Source organism: Phaseolus vulgaris, chromosome 11 (assembly GCF_051622355.1).
Source record: "Phaseolus vulgaris cultivar YP4 chromosome 11, ASM5162235v1, whole genome shotgun sequence".
Lineage (NCBI taxonomy): Eukaryota > Viridiplantae > Streptophyta > Magnoliopsida > Fabales > Fabaceae > Phaseolus > Phaseolus vulgaris.
In genome coordinates, this window is record NC_143508.1 from 28,434,516 (window position 1) to 28,439,617 (window position 5,102).

Here is a 5,102-nt window from a genome sequence, read left to right on the forward strand (position 1 = left end):
ATTCATTACACATAAACCAAGGTCGAATATATAAGTCTTTCAGGATGTTTCAAAACAAAACGGCAAATGGAAATGTTAATCTGAAGGTACAATTTTGCCGTCTACCACTTCATGGCAAATCGAGAACTAAGAGAGGTCCAAGTCGGGGTAAGCACAAGCGAACTGCTCCAAGGCCACGCCAAACCTGGAAGTCAGAACGTTTGCAGCGCTGAGGTCGAGTTTTTCAATTTGTTTCTTCAGCTTTTCGTTCTCCTCAAGCGCCTGGGCAAGCTTTGCTGCAGACTCGTTCAGCTCCTTATCTTTCTCGCTCAGTTCCTTGGCCCTTTGGTCCTTGTCGGCTTCGATTTTACCAAGCAGATCCTCCCTCTCAATTGACTTGGCTTCGAGCTCATCCACGTAGGCCTTTTTAGCCTTGAGGGTCTCCTCCAGGTCCGCTATCTTTTCCTGCTAAGGCACGAGCCTGCTTTCGAGTTCAGTGACCTCTAAGAGTTTGTCGTTGAGCTTTTTGTGTAGCTCAGCGCTATTTTTGCATTCATTATGCAGCTCGTCCTTCAGAGTGTTCTCTAACCGCGAAAACTCCAATCCCCGCATCGTAATGTCACGCTTAAGTTGTTGGACTTGGTCCTTCGCAACACCGGCTTCGGATTCATACTGGTTCAAGGAGTCCCTTAGAGCCTCGCCCATCATCTGGTAAAGACGCTTCTCTACGCACTCAGTAGTTATAGCGCTAAGGTAAGCGGCGTGGGCTTTCAAGACCTCCTCGACAGGGGCTGGAAGAGCAGGGATTGGGAGAGGGGTTGAGGGTTGGTTCTCGCCACCACCCTCATAAGTGTGGACGACCAGGGAAGCATCAGGACGCGGCGGCGATACGCTTGGCTCCACTACAGGTTGGGGGGACGACTGAACATCCACAGCTTGCGTCGGAACGCCTCCAGCAGCTGAGGTATTTGACGGCAGAGTATCCCCAGCGCTCTCAAAAGGTGTGGAGGCGCTGGGGGGATTCTCTGCGTAATATGGGCCTGCACTTTCGATTGCTGGCGGCTCAGTGGTGGTCACCCTGTTCCTTTTACAGACAAGCCCATCTTCAGTACTCTCGTCCTCCTCTTCATCCGACACCACTGTGGGAATCTTCCTCTTGGCCCTCTTTGGTGGCAGTTTTTTCCTCGCAGGGGCAGGAAGGGCGAAGAGGGAAGGTGAGCCCACTTGAGGGAGCTCGCCCCGAGCAACGGCAGCTTCTGCAATAGAGTTCGGGACAGTCTAAGAACCCGCTGCGAGATTGTGACGCTTGGCTAAGGAGCGTAGCCTAGCCATATGATCTTTTCCCAGAATTGTATCTGCATAAAGTGATCAGCGTTTACAAATCAATCCAGTTTCAGGTAACTGGTAATATAGAGATCAAGCAGCCAAGAATAAACGCAGGACAGTGTAATGCAAATAATTTTGATAAAGAGTAAAGCGGACTTGGCACAGGAAGAGAAATCCATATAGAGTAAAAGGGCATACCTATGTAAAAGTCTAGTTGACTCTCATAGAATTCAAACTTGATGATTGAGGGGGTGGCCAAGGTGGTATTGGTAGAGGCAACTTCTTTCCAGAAGTTGCACGGGTCTCTGTCAAGTTCCCCCATCTTCTCTGGACTCCTAGCTTTCCGAAAATTATCCTTAGAGTCCTTCTTTCCCTTGTTAACCCAGTACAAGGGGAACCCATCAAGAAGCGTAGGATCCTGATCATTGCAGCAGACACGGACAAACTTACCCTTCCAGTCCTTATAAGATTGCTGGAAGATTGAGAGGATGGATCTCCCAGCAATCCCATTGAAGCTTACCCACAGGCGATCCCCTGGGTTTTTAGCCTCGAACAGAAATAAGAACACATCTACGGAGGCTGGATGGCCTAGGTGCGCACAGACAATTTGGTATGCCCTGACGAACGCCCAGCCGTTGGGATGCAGCTGAGCAGGGGCAATATCAAGCTCGGTCAGGAGCTCCCTCTCAAAGTGAGTGAAAGGGAACCTGAGCTTAACCTTCTTGAATACGGTTGCATAGATGAAGCAGGATGGGTGGCCGTCGTTGCCATCATTGTCAGTACAGACAGGTTCCCCAGGAAGACAAGGACGAATGGCCACCTTGTCGTCATGTTCCTTATGAAAAGTAAGGTGGGTCTTATCTCTCAAACGATGAATATCGACCTCAGTATTGATCGAGGAAGTCTCGTTCAGCAAGGCTAGAGGATCCCATGTGTATAACAGTTTGTGGGGGGGTTGATTGCAGTTGGTTAGGTTGAGAGGGCGCAGGCCTCTGAGCCCGGTTTGAAAGGACGGCGGGATCCCTGGGTGGGTTACGAGACGTGGAGGGGGTTCCTGAAGAAGGTTGTTTGCGTAACTTTGGAGGAGGGTTTCGAGAGCGAGCAAGGTTGTTTGGTGTGGCCCCCGTACGAGCCATCGAGAAACTGCAGAGAAGACGACAAGAAAATGAAAAAGGGAAAAGTGGAGGGTTGATAAACAGAATGACTCGATTGAAAGACGGAAAAGGAAAACAGCATGAACAAAGGGGGTTGCAGAGAAGAAAAGAAAAACCTAAAACGCAGGAAAAAGCAAAACAGAGAACAAGCAGCCCACAACGTATGCTCCAAGCAGTTAATGGATGATGCAAGCCGATTAAAATGCGGTAAGCACAAGCGAAAGTAATAAAAGGGTTACCTTTTGATGATCGAATGAGCGCGCAGGGAAATGGTGATTGGGGAGTCGAAGCGTTCACCAGAGCGTATCGAAAGTTTGAAAGCGAAGAAGAAAGATAATGGAACAGTGGAGTGGCGCGAGAAGTTTTAGAGTTTCGAATGTTACGAGGAGCGCAAACGACATGAAATAATGACCATCGATGAGTCCACGTGTCAGTTGATGGGGGGGTTGGTGAAGTGTCAAATCAGTAACCACCGTGGGCATTAGCGCGCGAAGCCATGTAGATCGCCGGCGTTTAACTTATCCTCCTTGCAAAAAGAATCGCAGCCCGCGTACCAGTCGAGTCATCAAGGGCAATGACGTGATCGAGAAGTGCGCATAGTCGTCGGTCGTGCAGGGGGTGGTCTGCAACATATGCGACCGCCGGCAGTGTCATCGCCAAATGGAAGACCAGGTGGTCTGACATCGCTACAAGCAGCACATCGCCGACTATCCCGATAAGCTCAGGGCGAAAATGCCGAAGGTTCAAATAAGAAAGCTCAAACGAGCGGGCATCCCTCGCAAAAACAAAGTCCGAGCAGAGCCATAAGTGAAATAATCAGAAGCAGGGTATTTAAGGAATGGGGAAACAAGCAAATGCTATCTAAGGAATTCACGCCAAGCATAACGAAGGGGATATCGGGAGTAACGCGCGCGGCATGGCAAAGAACGCAAGCATGCAAAAATAAGTTGAACAGCATTCAACGTAAAGCCAGCGTTAGGGTTACAGACGGAGTTTACAACAGTTGCAAGATGAAAATATAATCCTATACACATCCTAATGTCTGCACAGGAAGCGAGAACATATCACTCATCAGTGGCCCCCAGAGTTTGAGCAATACGACGAAGAAGCCCCGTCTCCGAACCTCAAAGCCTGAGTCAGCGGTGTCCTCTGATGATCGTTTATCTTCGAACCTACGTAAAAAAGGAGTAAAGTACAGTAAGAGACAGACATGAAACAAAGTACTTCCAAGCAAAATCATACAAGAAATCCAACAAAAACAGAAAGAGGGTCATAAGGAAAGCCTCACGCACATATATATATTTACAGAAGCTCGGCATTATACTCCAAGCTTATTAAAGCAGCCGCGTCAAAACCTCCAACACCCGCCAGGATCTTGCAAGCTTCCTGATCCCTTGAAGACAGCTTCTTAAGGGGCTTAGATTTCAAGGCTCTGGCGTCCTTTGTCCAATACAAAGGAAAGTCGTCCAGAGCAGAGGGCACCAGGCTGGAACAGCACACCTTGAAGAACCTGCCTTTCCACCCTGTGAAGGTTTGCTGGAAAGGGGTCAAAAGAATCCTACCGGGGACGTTGCTGAGAGTCACCCAAAGGTTGTTTCTCTGCCTCTTCACCTCAAAGAAGTGAAGAAAGATGTCCACAGAGGGTGCACATCCAAGGAAGCCAAACAGAATGTCAAAGGCCTTAACGAAGGCCCAACTGTTAGGATACAGTTGGGCTGGGGCAGCGTTCATCTCTGTCAGCAGCTCTCTCTCGAACCTAGAAAAAGGGAGGCGCACGCCGACGCGTTTAAAGACCACCTGGTAAAAATAGAAAAAGGGGACTCCATTGTTGGATCGCTCATCCCCGCACACCGGCTCCCCTAAGGTGCAAGGGAGCACGACGATGTCGTCATCATGCCTCTTTGCGAAGGCACGACGATCATAGGAACACTCTTCCCCCACGTGTTCCCTCAGGGCCCTGGTGGAGAGCAAGCAAGAGCATTCGTCAAGAAGTTCACTCGAAGCCCAGGGGTAAAGATCCTTGTGACCCACTCTGGAGAAAGAAGGGTTGGTAGACATTTTAGTATGCAACTGTCAGCAAAGAAACTGAAGGCCAAGGAGGAAAGGTCCAGCAGCGGAATAGAAGTAAGGTTTCAAGGAAAGAACGTGGAACAAGGGGTTCTTGAGAAGAAGATGAATGGCGCAAGAAAGATGCGAAAGAGGTCAAGTCAGTGAGTTAAGGTACGGGGTTTTCAAAGATTCGAGCGTTACTGTTGAAACAGTAAAGGACGTTAAAGCAAGCGCCTTACTATTGGGCCACGTGTCACGAGATGGAGGTGCGGACTGAAGTGTCACCTTTTTGGATCAGAGAATATCGCGTCGTCAGAGTCCTTGAGGGTATGTCGCGCCGGCGATGCAGAAAGGTCACATCAACCAGTCGGAGAGCGACACGTCGTCAAACACCGCGAGGGCGACAGGGGCGAGGCCTTAGTCTTTTCGCTGAAAACTAGTTATCAGCTCAAGACTGGGGGGCTTGTGTACCGACCAGGTCATCGGGTGTGATGACGTGGACAAGAGAAAGGTAGGTGGTTAAGAAGTCAACATAGTCGCCGTATGTAGAAGCGGCGTTCTGCATTATACATAATCGCCAAGATGAGTCATCGC